This window comes from Loxodonta africana, chromosome 13 (genome assembly GCF_030014295.1).
Source record: "Loxodonta africana isolate mLoxAfr1 chromosome 13, mLoxAfr1.hap2, whole genome shotgun sequence".
NCBI classification, from domain to species: Eukaryota; Metazoa; Chordata; class Mammalia; order Proboscidea; family Elephantidae; genus Loxodonta; species Loxodonta africana.
The window spans coordinates 71679069-71701753 of NC_087354.1; positions in this window are offsets into that span (position 1 = coordinate 71679069).

A 22685-nucleotide genomic window follows, 5' to 3' on the forward strand; every position below is an offset into this window, starting at 1 on the left:
TCCAAATCATAGCGACCTTATGTACAACAGAACGAAATACTGCCCGGTCCTGCACCATCCTCACAATTGTTGCTATGCTTGAGCCCATTGTTGCAGTCACTGTGTCAGTCCATCTCATTGAGGGTCTTCCTCTTTTTCTATGACCCTCTACCTTACCAAGCATGATATCCTTCTCCAGGGACTGATCCCTCCTGACAACATGTGAGTATGTGAGACATAGTCTTGCCATCCTTGCTTCTAAGGAGCATTCTGGTTGTAAGTAATATTAGTAATATTAGGAACAAAGGTAACGATGAAGAGGATGGGGAGAGAGGTCTAGATTTGTTAGGGCACTGAGCAGACGGAGCAGGCCCAAGTAAGGCAGCACAGTAAGGAAGATCCATGAAGGCACTGAGTTCTACAGGGAGGAAAGAAAGAAGAGAAAACGAGAAAAAGAGGCCACAGAGAAGAGAATGAAATACACTAAAGGGAGCGGACATGAATAGCAGCTTATGGTAACCATATGCTAACTCAAGTAATAAGCTAGTGTTACATGAAATAAGATCAATTTAGAAGAAAATGACTTTATTAAGAGCTATTTATATAAGATTAAAATAATGTAGCAGAAGGCTGAGAGTGAACTTAATTGTTCTTTTATACATATGAATAGCTCATTAACTCATATCAAGGTATTCCTTAAGAAATCACAGCCAACCTTCCTCCAGAGAAGAATCCCTAATCCAACTATCCGCTACGAGTCTGATTTCTGATTTCATGTGCTAGAAAACACCTTTTAGGCATGAAGCACTGATAATTTTATTTCATTTTTATGAAATGAAAATGATATAAAAACTAGCAATGAACTCAGTATATTTATATATTTTATATACACGTACAGAGGTATACTTATTTATTTATAACTGATATACTTCTGAGAATATATTAAAATAGGGTTAGGTAAAATTGTGTAGTAAGTCCAAAAGAAAAATCAGTGTTGCCCTAAATAATCTTCCAGAAATGTTCTTCCCCTTGGAGATATCCATTCCCTGCCCAAGGCTCTCAGACGATGCTCAGAGACTTTTGCATTTTAACAGGAGAAAACGAATCAAGGAATTGATCACCTGCCACTAAGGAACATGTACACGAAAATAACAGGTATCAGTGGATGGAGAATTTTGTTCTGGGTTTGTTTGTAAAACAAACTTTCTTGCCCTAAAATCACAAAATATTGGAGAGTTGCTACTATTCTGTCAATTCCTTGGACCAACAATGCCTAGAATGAGTGTTTGTTGTTCTTTGTGATGTCCACTCCAGCTCATGGTGACCCTACATGCACCATAACGAAACACTGCCTGGTCCGGCACCATCCTCATGATCGTGCACACGTTCCAGCTTATCACTGCGCCACTGTGCTGATCCATCTCACTGAGGGTCTTCCTCACGCTTGCTGGCCCTCTCCTTCACCAAACACACCATCCTCCTCTAGCAATTGATCCCTCCTGATAACGCATCCAAAGCAAGGGAGTTGGACAACGTTCTGTTGTGAGCCATAAGACTTTAACTGGTTAATATCTGAAGTAGATCGCCAGGCCTTTCTTCCTAGTCTGTCTTAGTCTGGAAGTTCCACTGAATCTTGTCCACCATAAGTGGCTCTACTGGTATTTGAAATACCAGTGACATAGCTTCCAGCATCACAGCAACACGCAAGCCACCCGGTACGACAAACTGACAGATGGTGGGAATGAGTGTTAAGGGCCAAATAACTGACACATGATCCAGTTTTCTTCCATACAGAACCTTATTTCATACATGACCCTTCATACATGAGCATCCAAACAATGCCATAACAATCTCCCTTAATCATTCATCTCCCTTGATCTATTCACGTTCCTCCCCTGATCAAAGTTGCAGTGTTTATAAAATGACAGAATAATAGCCAGCCCAAAGCACTCTCGTTTATGCATTGGAAGCTTAAGCAGAGCTGAACTTCCCATTCCCTGTTCCCACCACCACCACCCTGTGCTTCCTGCCTTCATTGCCTTTGCCCCTGCAGCTTTCTCCTCCTGTATGTCAATGCCTTTGTCTTCCAAGGAACAACCAATCCTGATCCTCCTTAGAAGAACATACCAGACGCTTCCTCCTCCATAAAGTTTTTTCATTATCCTCCACGTGATTCTCATAGCATTTACTCTCTCTCTTGTTTATGACACTTGTCCTTTTATATCTTCTGGTTATTTGTGTGCAAATGTTATTTCCCCTAGTATACTGCAAGAGTCTTAAGGATAACATTCCTGTCTGAATTATCATAATATCCCTCATGGGTCCTAGGAAAATTCTCTAGATACAGGTGTTCAAAAACTATTTGTGAAACAACCGATAGCAGCAATAACTTAGAGTGATTTTATTAGTAGCACAAAAAGACTGTTCTCCAGAAATACATGTGCCAAAACTCCATTTAGCTGCTGACTTCTTACACAATACAACCTCTTTTCTGGAGCCTCAATTTCTCCAGGGTACACCATTAATTAATAACAGAGAAAAAGAAACATTTTATAAAATCCGTGAAAAAAAAATGGTTACATGCTATAAAAAACACGGTGAAAATTAAGAGCATCACTAAACAAAGTAAATGTAAGGAACTGAGTCGCTGATCTCCATTAACAAAGCTAAATTTCAGCTTAGACAGTACAGTGAGAGACACTGAAGGATTACGATTTTTTTTTAATTAGCAATAAAAGGTATACCCAAAACCCATTGTGTTGAGTTGTTTCAGACTCATACGACCATATAGGACGGAGTAGAACTGCCCCATGGGGTTTCCAAGGCAATAATCTTTACGGAAGCCGGCTGCCACATCTTCCTCCTGCAAAGCGGCTAGTGGGTTCCGACCACTGACCTTTTCGTTAGCAACCAAGTGCTTAACCGCTTCGTCACCAGGGCTCTTAATAAAAGGCATACATTCCCCAAAAAAAGCTTTATGATTAAAGGAGAGAATCTAGGCATGCTTACTCAGTGGGAAAAAAATTTATTGAGGAGGCAGAATAATGGCTGTCAAATTTAGGGAGGACAGACTTCAAATAGTCATTAATCAGGTAGCCAACTAAGAAGAAATAAAATTAAGGTACAATAAGAAAATTTTAAGTAAAATATTAAGAAAAACTGCATGGTGAACTTTTTAAAAGTATCTAATAGCTTATACAGTGTGACAGAAATTCTTCACTGATGGGAAGTTTTGAGGGCTATGTGAATATAAAAATAATGAATAGAATAAAATCAAATTTGGAGAAAGCTTCTTCCAAGTCAGCCTCAGATTCTCGTTAATCACAAGGTGGAAGGAACCTGGTTAGGAGGATGGCCTGAATGATAACACCAGAATCCAGTCTGGGGAAAAAGTTACCTTCTTCCAGGTCTCAGTCAAACCACCACGTAATTGCAGCATTGTGCTTCACAACAAACTGTGCCAAATATAAAAGCGTCTTCAAACACTTTGTTTCATCTGTGAGGTAGCATTACAGACCTAGTTGTAACTCTTACTTGTGCAGCCTCTTCATTAGCAAAATTCTAGCACTGAGGACAAAAATTGCAGTATTTCTGTATTACAAAGGCATCCTGCTGGCTCTGCTCATCTGGTCCTCTCTATATGACAATTAACACCAGTAAGTGAATTACATTTCATTGCCCAGTTATTTATGAAGTTTAAGGTATAGTTTCACAAAAGGGATTGGAAAAAAATACAAAAAGGCTATTCAGCTGTGACTCAGGGATAAGAGTCTCCAAAGGTCTTTACCACCTTTGACAAATCCCAAAATACTTTTTTATTTAAATCACCTTTCCTAATTACTGTCATTATGGGTTCCCAGAGATGTTAATCCCTTTGCCATGCAGCAATTTTCAGAAGCAGCTTTTGTAATAACGTTCAATTTAAAGGTACATATGTAAAACTTTTTTTTTTTTTTATGTATGCATGAACACACACACCCAGGTCCATACTCTGGTGAGTCCATATGAAGTCAAACTAACTAAAGGTTACTGAGTACATTCAATGAGTGAGATTTAAATTTAATTGAATACTGGCCTTCTTCCTAAAAATATTATGCCTTACTATTTATACAGAATCCATCATCATCACGGTCATCATCAGAAAGTAATTACATATACTGCATGCTATACTGACTAGTGTAAAGACTGTAGTGTGATTTATCCACCGTCGAAGAAAAAAAAAAAATTCTAGACTGCATGCTAAGTAACTACTTTGAAAACCCAGACAAGTGGATGCCAAATTCAGATTTGGCAGAATAAGTCAACACTTGCAATCTTCCCAATATTTGCATGTTGAGTTGAGGATTGATGAGAAAATACACAGAAGAGGTGGGATTTTTAAAATGCCCCTAAAAGAGAAAAAGGAGCCCCTGGGTAGTGCAAAGGGTTAAGTACTTGACTAACTGAAGTTCTCAGTTGAAATCCACTCAGAGGCACCTCAGAAGAAAGGCCCAACAATTTGCTTCGGAAAGATCACAGCCTTGAAGACCCCATGGAGCACAGTTCTACGCTAATACACGTGGGACTGTTGTACTTCAGAATCGAATCAACAGCAACTGGTTTGGGGTTTTTTTTTTTGGTTTGGTAAAAAGGGGAAAAAAAGAGGCTTGGAGAAACACAAAGAGCCAAGGTTCTCCTCTCCCAAACTGCAACACCAGAGAGTCTCATAACAGTTTGTAAAATAAGAGTTCCGTACATGGAGCCCGCAGGGTAGGGCATCCACTATGTTAAGCACTTTAAAGGATTTTCTTATTGAAGTTCTACAACAACCCTCTGCACTTAGTACTAATAATCTCACTTTCTCAGGTAAGAAAATTGAGACTTGGAGAGGTTCAGTAATTTGTTCAAAACCAAAGAGCCCTGGGTGCCAGATCTTGGATTCAACCAGGCCCCTCTGACTCCAAAGCTCAAGGTCTTAACCATTCAGTATAGTGTCTCTCATTATGAAAGAAATAAAAAGAAATGCTCGCAGAAAGATGCAATGCTTGGAGAGTTCAGATTTTTATTTACTTTTTTTTTTTAATCTAGAGAAGTCTGAAATGAGAAGAGGTGAGAGCAGAGAATCTTAGAGGTAGAGATGAACAAAACTATGTGTAATTTCTTAATAAAAAATTAACAAGTCCTAGGCCATATCTGTCTGTCAGCTATGGTTTAGATCATTACCAAAAATTGTAGACTCAAGTTCTTACTACCGTAACCACAGCTCAAATTTAATGAACGCATTGCCTTAACATTAGTTTCAGATTGAATGTCACAGAAATCAGGAAAGAACACAGTAAGAGGGTAGAAGAGTGGTATTTGGGCCTGCCACCAACCCAGAAAATGATAGAGAAAACACAGTTGACAGCTGCTAGACATAAGGGAAAAAAAAACGTTTTCTTCTAACAAACCACTTCAAAATCACTTTAAACATGAAAAATACCAAAAAATATATTTCTCCATGAAAAATCCTTATAGATTTTAGAATGTGACTAATACACTTATGCATCTTATATTCTAGCAAATGCTGAGATCAGGGAAGCCACAAAGAGAAAAGTCAGAGTCCCTCTGGAAACAGTCTTCACCTAGATGAAATGCTGTCACTCAATGATGGCATATGAATAAGAGTTGCATTGTTAATAAGTAAGAGACAGTAGATATTTACCAAGGTATGTGTGAAAATTAACTACAAGAGAGAATTAAAAAATGAAGCAATTTTGAAGATGAGAAGAAAAAAGCTAAAGGGTCTGTGTTTACCAGTATTATTGTACTTTCACGATTTGCTAAAACAATCACAAAGGCATTTACTAATTTGTAACCATAAGACATTTACCCCCTAACTTGTAGAATTATTATGAAGAAATCTTAGCATAGCAAAGACGGTTAGTGAAAACAGTAAATTCAGTATGTCCCTATAAATACAAGATTTGGTTCTCAGGTTTGCATGTTAAGAAACTCATAACATACAATTCTCTTATTTTTAAATTCATTGTCACTACTGCCACTCTTTCCACGTGCGTGAAAAGATGTTGTGAAAGAAATGGTTAGAGGGGCGGAGCCAAGATGGCGGACTAGGCAGACGTTACCTCGGATCCTTCTTACAACAAAGACACGGAAAAACAAGTGAATCGATCACATACATAACAATCTACGAACCCTGAACAACAAACACGGATTTAGAGACGGAGAACGAACTAATACGGGGAAGCAGCGATAGTTTCCAGAGCCTGGAGCCGGCGTACCAGTCAGGTACGGCACAAGCACAGAGACCTGCTCCACCCCCCTGAACTAACCCCGGGAGGGGGACCAGCCGGTTCCACGGGCGGCGTGGGACGCAGCCGGTAGGAGAAGTCCCCGGGAGGCAGTGACTGATCTTGGAGCAGAAAGAGCAGCATCCGAGCCGGGGAACCGTCCCGCAGGGATTTGGACTGCTCGCAGCGGATTTTCTGGAAAAACTAGTTTCCCAGTGATGGCTCGGAGACAACAATCCATATCAAACCACTTAAAGAAGCAGACCGTGACAGCTTCTCCAACCCCCCAAACAAAAGAATCAAAATCTTTCCCAAATGAAGATACAATTTTGGAATTATCAGATACAGAATATAAAAAACTAATTTACAGAATGCTTAATGATATCACAAATGAAATTAGGATATCTGCAGAAAAAGCCAAGGAACACACTGAAGAACTCAAAAAGATTATTCAAGAACATACTGGAAAAATTAATAAGTTGCAAGAATCCATAGAGAGACAACATGTAGAAATCCAAAAGATTAACAATAAAATAACAGAATTAGACAACACACTAGGAAGTCAGAGGAGCAGACTCGAGCAATTAGAATGCAGACTGGGACATCTGGAGGACCAGGGAATCAACACCAACATAGCTGAAAAAAAATCAGACAAAAGAATTAAAAAAAATGAAGAAACCCTAAGAATTATGTGGGACTCTATCAAGAAGGATAACCTGCGGGTGATTGGAGTCCCAGAACAGGGAGGGGGGACAGAAAACACAGAGAAAATAGTTGAAGAACTTCTGACAGAAAACTTCCCTGACATCATGAAAGACGAAAGGATATCTATCCAAGATGCTCATCGAACCCCATTTAAGATTGATACAAAAAGAAAAACACCAAGACATATTATCATCAAACTCACCAAAACCAAAGATAAACAGAAAATTTTAAAAGCAGCCAGGGAGAAAAGAAAGGTTTCCTTCAAGGGAGAATCAATAAGAATATGTTCTGACTACTCAGCAGAAACCATGCAGGCAAGAAGGGAATGGGACGACATATACAGAACACTGAAGGAGAAAAACTGCCAACCAAGGATCATATATCCAGCAAAACTCTCTCTGAAATATGAAGGCGAAATTAAGATATTTACAGACAAACACAAGTTTAGAGAATTTGCAAAAACCAAACCAAAGCTACAAGAAATACTAAAGGATATTGTTTGGTCACCGAACCAATAATATCAGATATCAGCACAACACAAGGTCACAAAACAGAACGTCCTGATATCAACTCAAATAGGGAAATCACAAAAACAAACAAATTAAGATTAATTAAAAAAAAAAAATACACATAACAGGGAATTATGGAAGTCAATAGGTAAAAGATCACAATAATCAAAAAGAGGGACTAAATACAGGAGGCATTGAACTGCCATATGGAGAGTGATACAAGGCGTTATAGAACAATACAAGTTAGGTTTTTACTTAGAAAAATAGGGGTATATAATGAGGTAACCACAAAAAGGCATAACAACTCTATAACTCAAGACAAAAACCAAGAAAAACGTAACGACTCAACTAACATAAAGTCAAACACTATGAAAATGAGGATCTCACAATTTACTAAGAAAAACGCCTCAGCACAAAAAAGTGTGTGGAAAAATGAAATTGTCAACAACACACATAAAAAGGCATCAAAATGACAGCACTAAAAACTTATTTATCTATAATTACCCTGAATGTAAATGGACTAAATGCACCAATAAAGAGACAGAGAGTCACAGACTCGATAAAGAAACACGATCCATCTATATGCTGCCTACAAGAGACACACCTTAGACTTAGAGACACAAACAAACTAAAACTCAAAGGATGGAAAAAAGTATATCAAGCAAACAATAAGCAAAAAAGAAGAGGAGTAGCAATATTAATTTCTGACAAAATAGACTTTAGACTTAAATCCACCACAAAGGATAAAGAAGGACACTATATAATGATAAAAGGGACAATTGAACAGGAAGACATAACCATATTAAATATTTACGCACCCAATGACAGGGCTGCAAGATATATAAATCAAATTTTAACAGAACTGAAAAGCGAGATAGATACCTCCACAATTATAGTAGGAGACTTCAACACACCACTTTCGGAGAAGGACAGGACATCCAGTAAGAAGCTCAACAGAGACACGGAAGATCTAATTACAACAATCAACCAACTTGACCTCATTGACTTATACAGAACTCTCCACCCAACTGCTGCAAAATATACTTTTTTTTCCAGCGCACATGGAACATTCTCTAGAATAGACCACATATTAGGTCATAAAACAAACCTTTGCAGAGTCCAAAACATCGAAATATTACAAAGCATCTTCTCAGACCACAAGGCAATAAAACTAGAGATCAATAACAGAAAAACGAGGGAAAAGAAATCAAATACTTGGAAAATGAACAATACCCTCCTGAAAAAAGACTGGGTTATAGAAGACATCAAGGAGGGAATAAGGAAATTCATAGAAAGCAACGAGAATGAAAATACTTCCTATCAAAACCTCTGGGACACAGCAAAAGCAGTGCTCAGAGGCCAATTTATATCAATAAATGCACACATACAAAAAGAAGAAAGAGCCAAAATCAGAGAACTGTCCCTACAACTTGAACAAATAGAAACTGAGCAACAAAAGAATCCATCAGGCTCCAGAAGAAAACAAATAATAAAAATTAGAGCTGAACTAAATGAATTAGAGAACAGAAAAACAATCGAAAGAATTAACAAAGCCAAAAGCTGGTTCTTTGAAAAAATTAACAAAATTGATAAACCATTGGCTAGACTGACTAAAGAAATACAGGAAAGGAAACAAATAACCCGAATAAGAAATGAGAAGGACCACATCACAACAGAACCAAATGAAATTAAAAGAATCATTTCAGATTATTATGAAAAATTGTACTCTAACAAATTTGAAAACCTAGAAGAAATGGATGAATTCCTGGAAAAACACTACCTACCTAAACTAACACATTCAGAAGTAGAACAACTAAATAGACCCATAACAAAAAAAGAGATTGAAACGGTAATCAAAAAACTCCCAACAAAAAAAAGTCCTGGCCCGGACGGCTTCACTGCAGAGTTCTACCAAATTTTCAGAGAAGAGTTAACACCACTACTACTAAAGGTATTCCAAAGCATAGAAAATGATGGAATACTACCCAACTCATTCTATGAAGCCACCATCTCCCTGATACCAAAACCAGGTAAAGACATTACAAAAAAAGAAAATTATAGACCTATATCCCTCATGAACATTGATGCAAAAATCCTCAACAAAATTCTAGCCAATAGAATCCAACGACACATCAAAAAAATAATTCACCCTGATCAAGTGGGATTTATACCAGGTATGCAAGGCTGGTTTAATATCAGAAAAACCATTAATGTAATCCATCACATAAATAAAACAAAAGACAAAAACCACATGATCTTATCAATTGATGCAGAAAAGGCATTTGACAAAGTCCAACACCCATTCATGATAAAAACTCTTACCAAAATAGGAATTGAAGGAAAATTCCTCAACATAATAAAGGGCATCTATGCAAAGCCAACAGCCAATATCACTCTAAATGGAGAGAACCTGAAAGCATTTCCCTTGAGAACGGGAACCAGACAAGGATGCCCTTTATCACCACTCTTATTCAACATCGTGTTGGAAGTCTTAGCCAGGGCAATCAGGCTAGACAAAGAAATAAAAGGTATCCGGATTGGCAAGGAAGAAGTAAAGTTATCACTATTTGCAGATGACATGATTATATACACAGAAAACCCTAAGGAATCCTCCAGAAAACTACTGAAACTAATAGAAGAGTTTGGCAGAGTCTCAGGTTATAAAATAAACATACAAAAATCACTTGGATTCCTCTACATCAACAAAAAGAACACCGAAGAGGAAATAACCAAATCAATCCCATTCACAGTAGCCCCCAAGAAGATAAGATACTTAGGAATAAATCTTACCAAGGATGTAAAAGACCTATACAAAGAAAACTACAAAGCTCTACTACAAGAAATTCAAAAGGACATACTTAAGTGGAAAAACATACCTTGCTCATGGATAGGAAGACTTAACATAGTAAAAATGTCTATTCTACCAAAAGCCATCTATACATTTAACGCACTTCCGATCCAAATTCCAATGTCATATTTTAAGGGGATAGAGAAACAAATCACCAATTTCATATGGAAGGGAAAGAAGCCCCGGATAAGCAAAGCACTACTGAAAAAGAAGAAGAAAGTGGGAGGCCTCACTTTATCTGATTTCAGAACCTATTGTACAGCCACAGTAGTCAAAACAGCCTGGTACTGGTACAACAACAGGCACATAGACCAATGGAACAGAATTGAGAACCCAGACATAGATCCATCCACGTATGAGCAGCTGATATTTGACAAAGGACCAGTGTCAATTAACTGGGGAAAAGACAGCCTTTTTAACAAATGGTGCTGGCATAACTGGATATCCATTTGCAAAAAAATGAAACAGGACCCATACCTCACACCATGCACAAAAACTAACTCCAAGTGGATCAAAGACCTAAACATAAAGACTAAAACGATAAAGATCATGGAAGAAAAAATTGGGACAACCCTAGGAGCCCTAATACAAGGTATAAACAGAATACAAAACATTACCAAAAATGATGAAGAGAAACCCGATAACTGGGAGCTCCTAAAAATCAAACACCTATGCTCATCTAAAGACTTCACCAAAAGAGTAAAAAGACCACCTACAGATTGGGAAAGAATTTTCAGCTATGACATCTCCGACCAGCGCCTGATCTCTAAAATCTACATGATTCTGTCAAAACTCAACCACAAAAAGACAAACAACCCAATCAAGAAGTGGGCAAAGGATATGAACACACATTTCTCTAAAGAAGATATTCAGGCAGCCAACAGATACATGAGAAAATGCTCTCGATCATTAGCCATTAGAGAAATGCAAATTAAAACTACGATGAGATTCCATCTCACACCAGCAAGGCTGGCATTAATCCAAAAAACACAAAATAATAAATGTTGGAGAGGCTGCACAGAGATTGGAACTCTCATACACTGCTGGTGGGAATGTAAAATGGTACAACCACTTTGGAAATCTATCTGGCGTTATCTTAAACAGTTAGAAATAGAACTACCATACAACCCAGAAATCCCACTCCTAGGAATATACCCTAGAGATACAAGAGCCTTCATACAAACAGATATATGCACACCCATGTTTATTGCAGCTCTGTTTACAATAGCAAAAAGTTGGAAGCAACCAAGGTGTCCATCAACGGATGAATGGTTAAATAAATTGTGGTATATTCACACAATGGAATACTACGCATCGATAAAGAACAGTGACGAATCTCTGAAACATTTCATAACATGGAGGAACCTGGAAGGCATTATGCTGAGCGAAATTAGTCAGAGGCAAAAGGACAAATATTGTATAAGACCACTATTATAAGATCTTGAGAAACAGTAAACCTGAGAAGAACACATACTTTTGTGGTTACGAGGGGGGGAGGGAGGGAGGGTGGGAGAGGGTTTTTTTATTGATTAATCAGTAGATAAGAACTGCTTTAGGTGAAGGGAAAGACAACACTCAATACATGGAAGGTCAGCTCAATTGGACTGGACCAAAAGCAAAGAAGTTTCCGGGATAAAATGAATGCTTCAAAGGTCAGCGGAGCAAGCGCGGGGGTCTGGGGAGCATGGTTTGCGGGGACTTCTAAGTCAATTGGCAAAATAATTCTATTATGAAATCATTCTGCATCCCACTTTGAAATGTGGCGTCTGGGGGCTTAAATGCTAACAAGCAGCCATCTAAGATGCAGCAATTGGTCTCAACCCACCTGGAGCAAAGAAAAATGAAGAACACCAAGTCCACATGACAACTAAGAGCCCAAGAGACAGAAAGGGCCGCATGAACCAGAGACCTACATCATCCTGAGACCAGAAGAACTAGTTGGTGCCCGGCCACAATTGATGACTGCCCTGACAGGGAGCTCAGCAGAGGACCCCTGAGGGAGCAGGAGATCAGTGGGATGCAGACCCCAAATTCTCATAAGAAGACCAAACTTAATGGTCTGACTGAGACTGGAGGAATCCCGGCGGCCATGCTCCCCAGACCTTCAGTTGACACAGGACAGGAACCATCCCCGAAGACAACTCATCAGAAATGAAAGGGACTGGTCAGCGGGTGGGAGAGAGATGCTGATGAAGAGTGAGCTAATTATATCAGGTGGACACTTGAGATTGTGTTGGCAACTCTTGTCTGGAGGGGGGATGGGAGGATAGAGAGAGAGGGAAGCCGGCAAAATTGTCAAGAAAGGAGAGACTGAAAGGGCTGACTCAAGACGGGGAGAGTAAGTGGGAGTAGGGAGTGAGATGTATGTAAACTTATATGTGACAGACTGATTGGATTTGTAAACGTTCACTTGAAGCTTAATAAAAGTTATTATAAAAAAAAAAAAAAAGAAGCAAACAAGCAAAAATGGAGGGGAAGATACACGCTATATAATAGCAAAAGAACCTTAGAATAGAAGCTGAAAAGAGACAAAAACCTTCCCTCAGAGTACACAGAGAGAGACGGCCTTTCCCTAGAGCCTGAGTCCTGAATTCAGACTTCTAGCCTTCTAAGCTGTGAGAAAATAAATTTCTACTCATCAAAGCCAAAAAAAAAAAAAAGAAAAGAAATGGTTAACGTGGACCCTAAAGATGGTTAAACTTTTTTTTTTCCTTACTTTATTTAGGGCTGATTGCAATATTTTTACCAATGATATTATCGGGGGGGAGGGGAGAGGGTGAATCCAGTTTCAAAATAATACGTAAAGAGAATGACTATTTTATACAAAAATACAAACAAAATTTCAATGCAATTTCATGATATTTTTGTTTTCTAATTTTCCTAAAAAGATGATGTATTACTCATACAATTTTTTTAAAGAGGGAATATAAAATGGTAAAATTTAATGAAACACTTTTCACTAACCAACACCACCTACCACCAAAATGGGATTTTATCCATTTCTTAGAGTAACTACAAGAAAGGTCTCATTCATGGGCACAGGCATTGTTCCCCAAAGGTATTAAACTGGGCCCATCTTGCCTAAGAAAACTTGGCACACATACTTTTTGCAGTTTTGCTCCAATTGCTGCTCTATAACTTTGATTTTTCAAAGAGTTGTGAAAGATTATTACCTTTATTCATTTCAACATACTTCTATAATATATGTGTCTGTCTTTTATTATATTTTAGCATGGCTCATTCCTCATGTCATATTCAGCTCCTATCATTTTAAAATCACGACACTAGATGTTACTTTTAAAAGACATGGCTGTAAACAGCAAAACCCTTCCATGCATGGTGCTAGCATCAATCATACAGGGCAATATTTCCTGATCTTGACACTAGTTTCTAGGGTACATCTTATTTGAGGGCCTGTGGTCTTTTCTGCACTCATTATGTTGGTTAGAGTGAAAATTTCAGTATTGTAACTGCATGTTTTAGCTCAAAGTATTAAATGGTCTGCTGAGCTGTGTTATCATCATTGCTGATGATTAGTCTTTGTCATTTAAGATGACAAGCTAAACTAGTTTTTGAAGAATTGCAATTTCTATTCTATGTGTAAATATTTATTAGAAAAATACAAAGAGAATGAGTAGGAATATTTTAAAAAGACCTGTTGCCATCAAAAAAAGAACACAAATGGCCTTTTATTGCTGGAGAGTGGCCATCTAAGATACTCTACTGGTCCCACCTCATCTGGAGCAGGGAGAATGAAGAAAATCAAAGACACAAGAGAAAGATTAGTCCAAAGAACTAATAGACCACAACTATCACAGCCTCCACCAGACTGAGTCCAGCACAACTAGGTGGTGCCCGGCTACCACCAGCAACTGCTCTGACAGGGATCACAATAAAGATTCCCAGACAGAGCTGGAAAGAAATGTGGAACAAAATTCAATCTCACACACACACAAAAAAGGACCAGACTTACTGGTCTAACAGAGACTGGAGAAACCCTGAGAGTAAGGCCCCCTCCCAGAAACCCCTAGACACCCTTTTAACTCAGTACTGAAGTCACTCCTGAGGTTCACCCTTCAGCCAAAGCTTAAACAGGCCCATAAAACAAAAAGAGACTAAATAGACACACCAGCCCAGGGGCAAGGACTAGAAGGCAGGAGGGGACAGGAAAGCAGGTAATGGGGAACCCAAGGTCAAGAAGGGGAGAGTGTTGACATGTCGTGGGAGTAGCAACCAATCTCACAAAACAATGTATTGATTGTTCACTGAGAAACTAGCTTGCTTTGTAAACCTTCATCTAAAGTACATTTAAAAAATGGCTTTTTATTAATTTGCATGTATCAAAAATATGTTTTTTGGATTACTAGTTTTAACTTCCTTATCTGTCCTAATTTTAGTTATTTGAGCCTAGGGGGAAAAAAATCTATGGGAAACGAGTGGTGTGATGACAAGACACTCAAGGAAAGTAATCATAACCCTGCTGTAAATAATTTTCTCACCTTTCTAAGTTACTGGAACGATAACAGGAGATGAGGTTCTTTTCATGCATCTTGCATTTTGCTTCAAACTAAACTTTTATTTCATAAAATCTGTGAATGGTGGGCAGATTAAACTGTTAGTAATCATGCCTTCTGCAGAGACATAATTCCACAGTCACTGTGAAGCCTTCTGCAATTTGGAGGCTGAATTAACTGCAACACCAGCAGGCACAGTGACCTTGCCCACTTCACAAACTCTGCCGATAACAAAACCAGCATTTGAAATTGAAAAATTCACTCACTAAATAAATCATCTGAAATGAATCATCTGATTTTCTGGCCTGTCTTTGGGTTGTTACAGGCATAATAAATTACACAGATAACAACCAACATGAAAAAAAAAAAAAACTTAAAGTAGAGATATTATATCAAATATCACTGCATTGCTTTAAAGTTTTTTGGACAAGTGCATTTTAAAGTTAAAGTAAAAACCCATTTAGGATCAATTTTCTGAACAGCCTACACATCCCTCAGGAACTTGAAGGCTGCTGCCAAAAGTTTCCAGCAAGCAGAATTTAGCCTGTGGCATTTCTGTCTATAATGGGATTTTCCATTATTTTCCCCACCCTTAACCGGGTAAGGTAAGGTTACTCAACAACAGGAGCATTTAAACAGAGGCCAAGCATCATTAGCAAACAATGCTCATGAGACCTGGCAACTGAACCGCATACTTACTGCAGACTTAAGATACGAGAACCTTCTGTGGTATTACTTGGCACTAAGAGTTATAAACAAAACAGCTGGACACTTTATATAACTTGTTCACCAAGACAACGGAATTCTTTGGAGCATCTGAGAACTAAATTTAGAAAGATATTTAGGGATACTTTAAACAATCTAGGGTATTATATTTAGATTAAGCACTGTAAAGGGGATATTAAAATCTCCACAGATCATGGGATAAAATATCTAAATAATTTTCCTTGACGTAGGATTCACTGTAATTTACATTTCACAATTCATTTCATGGATATAAGAAACTTTAATTACCACAAGTATCTCTACTGCATTAGAACTTAAATAAACTAAAGATTCTTCCTCATTAAGTATTCACGTTTGCCAGGACCCCATCCTTCATCGTCTCTCATTCTGAACAGCTTTCTTAGGGGTCCTTATCCACACCTATGATCTCAACTACTACCTATGGGCTGGTGTCTCTGGAGTTCCAGAACCAAATATTTAATTGTCTGCAGAGCATGTTCACCAAGGTTGTTTATCAGGAATCTAAAACTCAAGCCGACCAAAGAAGACCCATGCCATGTTATATCTAAAATATGCCTCTCCCCATATCTTAGCAATATTTAGACCCAACATTTCAATAGGGCATACTTGAGGAGAGAGGATACATAGTCCAGATCTTTCAAAAGTGACATCAGAGACCTTTACACATGAAACCTAGAAGCTCCAAAAAATGTGGAGTGTTCAATGGCTAAACGAAAATTTTAAAAAGTATATTCATTTAAAAACCTAATTAAAAGGCAATTTGCCCAACTGAATTAAAAAAAAAAAAAAAAAAGACCAAACTCTATGCTACCTACAAGAAGCCTGCTTTAAAAATAAATACTCAAAGAAGTTACCAGTAAAAGGATAGGAAAAAGATATATCATGGTAATACTAAAAAAATAATCCGGAGTGACTGTATTAACATTGTTGCTGTTAGCTGCTGTCGAGTTGATTCCAACTCCTGGAGACCCCGTGTGTGCAGAGTAGTAGTGCTTCACAAGTTTTTTTTTAAGCCTGTGACCATTCAGAAGCAGATAGCCAGGCTTTACTTCCAAGGCATTTCTGAGTGGATTTCAACGGCCAACCTTTCAGTTAGTAGCCCAGTGCTTAACTATTTGTGCCACCCAGACTCCTTATATTAATATTAGATAAAATAACTTTCAGACCGAATAATTTAACAAGGGATAGAGGTCATTTCTTAGTGATAAACAGCTTAATTAATCAAGAACATAATTCTAAAGATTTACACAGCTTAGAACACAGCTTCAAAATACATGAAGAAAACAACTGATTGAGCTAAAAGAAGAAATAAACAAATCCACAATTACATTTGGGGATTTCAAAACTCCTCTCTCAATTAAAAAAAAAAAAAAAAAACCCATTGCCATCGAGTAGATTCTGACTCATAGAGACCCTATAAGACAGGGTAGAACTGCCCCATAGAGTTTCCAAGGAGTGCCTGGTAGACTCAAACTGCTGACCTTTTGGTTAGCAGCCACAGAACTTAATCACTATACCACCAGGGTTTCCAAAAGTTAATTTAAAAAAAAAAGGTAGATGGAAAATCGGTAAGGACATAGAAGACAAACATTTATAGAACAGCCACAAAAAAATAAAAGCAAAACAAGTAAAATAAAGAAATAATAATAGAGCAGAAATAAAAAAAAAAAATAGAAAACAGGAAAGACAGTAGGAAAAAAATCAATGAAGTTCTGTCTTAAAGGAAATCAATGAAAATGACAAATTTCTATCCAGAATGATGAGGAAAAGAGATGCTAAGATTCAAATTATCAATACGAGGTATGAGAAAAATAACATCATTACACATTTACAGAAATTAGAAGAATAAGGGTATATTATCAATAACTGAATACTAATAAATTCAACAACTTAGATAACATGGACAAATTCCTGGAAAGACACAAACTACCAAAGTTTACTCAAGAATAAATAGATAAGCTGAATAGTCCTGTAACTATTTTAAAATTTGAACGAATAGTCAAAATCTTCTCACAAATTAAACTTCAGACCCAGATGGCTTCACTAGTGAATTCTACCAAATATTTAAGGAAGAAATACCATCAATTCGACACAAACCTGTCCAGAAAACTGAAAAGGGAAAATACTTCCAAACTCCTTCTACAAGGCAAGCATTAATGCAAAATTAGACAAAAACATTACAAGAAAAAGAAAATAAAACTTTCAGAGAATATCCTTCATGAACATATAAGCAAAAATTTCAAAAAACATTAGGAAATTAACCCAATAACATATAAAAAGGATAATGCATTATGACCCTCTTGGGTCATATCCCAGGAATTGGTTTAACAAGCCAATATTGGTTTAACAACAAAAATCAATCAATGTGATTCACCATATTAACAGTCTAAAAAAGAAAAACTCTATGATCATCTCAATAGATACAGGAAGATGTCTGACAAAATACAACACCCAGGGGAAAAAAAAAAAAAAAAAAACCTCTCAGGAAACTATGAACAGAAGGAAAATTTCCTCAGCCTGATAAAGAGCAACCATAAAAAAACCACAACTAGCATCATATTTAATGGCAGGGAAGTGAACAATTTTCCTCCTAAGATCAGGAACAAGTCAAGGATGTCTGCCCATTTCTCTACAGCACTGTATTTGAAGTTCTAGCCAGTGTAATAAGACAAGAAAATAAAATGAAAGAAATCCAGGTTGAAAAAAAAGAAAAATTACTTGTCCAACACTCTTGCTACCATACTTAACTTTATATTTTCACTTTTTATATATTTCAAATAGTAAAAAAATTCCACAAGTAAATGAAAATTAGAATAAAATTTTATATATATATATATATATATTTAGCCTCTATGAGTCAGAATTGACTCAATGTTGCTTTATTTTTGGTTTATATGTAGCCTATGAAGACTTTTTTTTTTTTGGTCACATGACATGGACACTTCTTAAAAGAGCATAATGCTCAAGGCAGACATTTTTTACTAGTTAAGCTAAACTATTGTTTGATTTTTAAGAAGACTTCAGGGGATATTTTGGCTGAAGATTTAAAAGATTATCTCAGGGTTTTGAGGGGTTCATCTAACCTTCATGGTTCCAGGATGTCTACAGTCTATAAGATTTTGAATTCTGTTCCGTATTTTCCCTCTTTTAATCAAAATTCTTCTATGGAATCTTTGATCAAAATGTTCAGTAATGGCAGCCAGATACCATCCAGTCCTTCTGGTCTCATGGCAAAGGAGGTGACTTGTTCATAGAGGCAATTAGCCACACACTCCACATCCTCTTCCTATTCCTAACTCTCCTTCCTCTGTTGTTCCAGGTGAATAGATGGCAATTGGCAAGCTTTTATGACCTTAGACACTTTATTTCGAACTAGGAGGTAGAAGAGATTATTAGCCCAATTAACTGGGGTGTCCCAGGAAACCATTACTCTAAACTTCCAAACTAAGGAACCAAATCCCGTGAAGTTTTTGGTTGTACGTAAGCAGCCTCAGCAGCTACTCATTTTTTCTTTTTGGTCATTGTTATAAATATATGTATCACACTACTTTTGCCAATTCAACTTTTTACAGGTGTACAACATACTGACACCAATTACAATAATCAGCTGTGCAATCCTGTCCTTAATCAACATGATATTTCCATCACCGTTAGCCCCCCTTCCTCCCACCCATGGTAACCACAAATAAACTCTGTTCTCCACTCATTTGCCTTTTCTTGTCATTTTATATAAGTGAGTCCATACAATATTTGTCCTTTTGTGTCTGACTTATTTCACTCAACATGTCTTCCAGCTCCATCCATATTGTAGCATGTACCAAGACTTCATTTCTCCTACCAGCTGAGTAGTATTCCAATGAATGTAAGTTGTGTAATACTTAAGTACCATACTGTCTCTTAAAATTTTCTCTTATTATAAGTTAATTTATTCACTCACATTGTAAAAGTTATCTTCTCAAAACACTCAATTATAGAGTTGAATTCTTTTCTCATTTTATTTGGGAAACAAGACTTACAGGGCTAATAAAATTCTTCATCTTTCTTGGTTTATTTGTTGGTTACTTTATTTAGTCTTTCTCTTTATATTAATACTTTGAAATATGTTGTGTTCATATTTATTTAGTAATTTTTAATGGATTTACATGATAGATTCTTTTTTTGTGTGATTTCTAACAGATCTCTGATAAGTAAAAAAAAAAAATTTTTTTATAGAAACCATAAATTCTTATGCTTCATAATGTATTATGAAAATATATTTTATTATTTTATTGAAAATGTCGTTATAAGGGATTTACTTCTTATCCTAACAGGGATTAATACTGGAAGGATTTTAAGTTGAAAGATAAATGACCATTTTTCTTTTAGTAGAGCAACCCTATGTCCCATTTCAATCAATTCAGTCATTGTACCTACTGTCCCAGCTCTATCCTTTTTAGCATTTGTTCTGGTAAAACTGTCCTGGTTGGACGATCAACTATATGGTCACCCTACCTTTTAGATAGAGTACTGTGAGTCTTAGGGAATATTCATATTTTTGATCCAATAATTCTTCAAGAAATCTACACAAAAGAAATAATCATAGATGCAGAGATATGTGTTCGTATAAAAACACAGTCACACGTTGTTTAACATCACGATACATTCTGTGAAACAGGACATTATGTGATTTGGACATTGTGTAAACATGCCTAAATGGCTAGCAATAGCATTCACTGATTTTCCACCTTCATGTTATTTAATCACCTTTTGTTTCACTTCCAAATCAATACTTCTCCTTTGCCTCTAGCTGCTGCTATCTTTAGCACTGGTTTTCTGCATTTGAGATTCCTGATGGGCTTCATGGTAATATTTTCCAAAGAGAATTAAACAGAGAGATAATGCTAAAACACTCAAGAGATACACAATACACAAAATTGGATGCTGCTGCCTACAAGTCAAAGCATACATTTATAAGGTAAACTTTTTATTTCTAAGTAGAAGAAGTTTACATTAAAATAAATAATAGAAAGTACAGTACATACACATGCCAGTAACATAGGTGTTTATTATTACTATCAAGACATATGTATTATAAAACCCATAAAAACCAAACCCATTGCCACTGAGTCGATTCCAACTCACAGCGACACTACAAGACAGAGTAGAACTGCCTCATAGAGTTTCTAAGTAGCACCTGGTGATCTCAACCACCCACCTATTGGTTAGCAGCCATAGCTCTTAACCACTATGCCACCAGGGTTTCCATATGTATTACAGGTTATTTATAAAATGTACCATTATATACCTGGCAGCACAATCGCTTTGTATATGAGAGACATGAGATACATGTGTCATGTGTGGGAAGCTATTGTGTTCACTACATGGTTACGTCTGCTATGTTCAGTTCTCCAGTTGGGATTTCTGAAGTCTATACAACTTATGGGACCACGGACACTTATGTGGTTAGACATTGCCTGAACAGATGTTATGTGGCACATGGCTGTATGTATATTATGGGATTACTGATAGTTACAAAAATGTAAACAACTTAAAGTCCAACAATAGAAGAATACTTAAATAACTAACAATTCATAAATAAATGTAACACTATGCTGCACCTAAACACTATGTTTTTTAATTTTTTTAATGACTAAGAAATGCTTAAAATATAATTTTGAGATAAGAAGTTCAAATATGTATTCATAGTATAATCGCTACTGTATACATATATTTCATGATACACACACACTCTCACCATCCAGAAAAATAGAAATAAACAAAATGATACAATGGTTATTGCTGGACAGTGACATGAATAATAATTTTTCTTCAAAGGTTACTGAATTTTTCAAATTTTCTATAACAATATGTCACTTTTATAATCATAAAAAAAAATCACGAAGGGCAGGACCAAGATGGCTGACTAGGTAGAAGCTTCCGCTGATCCCTCTTGCAACAAAGACTCAAAAAAACAAGTGAATCGATTACATACACAACAATCTATGAATGCTGACCATCAAACTCAGAACTAGGAGTTGACTTGAGTGACAGGAGCAAAAAGCTACTCACTGAAGCAGCGACTGCTTCCAGAGCCGGCACACTGTACCACAACCTTGAGCCCTCACAGTTCCCTGGAGCCAGAGTGGTGGGGCTGATCATGGCTTACTGAGATGGGGCAAGCATGGGACGCAGCCCTAACCCCCTGGAGTAACCTCAGTGGGGACCCAGCCAGTGCACGCAGGCTGCACACCGACGTGGCTGACAGGAGAACGAGAAACCATGGGGAAGCAGCAACTGGTTTTGGAGCCTGAAGCGCAGTGTCCCAACCAGGATACCTTGGTGCTGGGCTTTGGACTAAGTGCAGAGGGACTGATCCTGGCTTCCTGAGATGGCACAAGCACAGGATGCAGTCCTAACCCTCTGGGGCAATCTCAACCCAGCCAGCACACACAGGCTACACACCCCTCTGGAATCTCAGATAAAACAGTCCTCACCAAACAAGAAAAGTAACTTTGTCTATCTTGCTGCACTACTCTCTCTTAACTATCTGATTCCTCCCCTCCCTGCCCCAGTCGGATTCATTAACATTGGAATTCCCTGGCCAGGGAGTGAAGTGCTCTGTGGGTTTTTTTCTTTTCTTTTCTTTTCTAACCCATTCTCCTGGCCTGAGAGGAGCAGCAATTAACAATCGGGGGACAAATCCTCCCCTGACTTCCCTAAACTTGAATAATAATACAGAACCAGCTCCAGCCAAGCATAAGAGATCCACAGTCCTTGGCTTTCATCCCTACAGGGAACCAGGTGGCTATTATAATACAAAGGAAATTCTGATCAAAATCTGACTGTAATTGTTTTAGCTGAGCACTGGAAAGGCAAGTTGTGGAGGTCCGATACCTCTCTACCTATTAAACAGAGCCCTCACGGATCCACAGCAGGGAATGGAGGGCTGAAGCTCCACCCACACCACCTAGCCACCTGCTAAAGGGGTCTGAGGATAGTGATGCCTACCAATCTTTAGAGGTACAAACACTGGGTGCCTAAAGTACAGCTGCAGAGCCCACCCACCAGAGTGCTTTAGAGAATAGAGATACTCCTACCTCACTGGCACATGGGGGAAGGCTGTCAGCAGCCTACC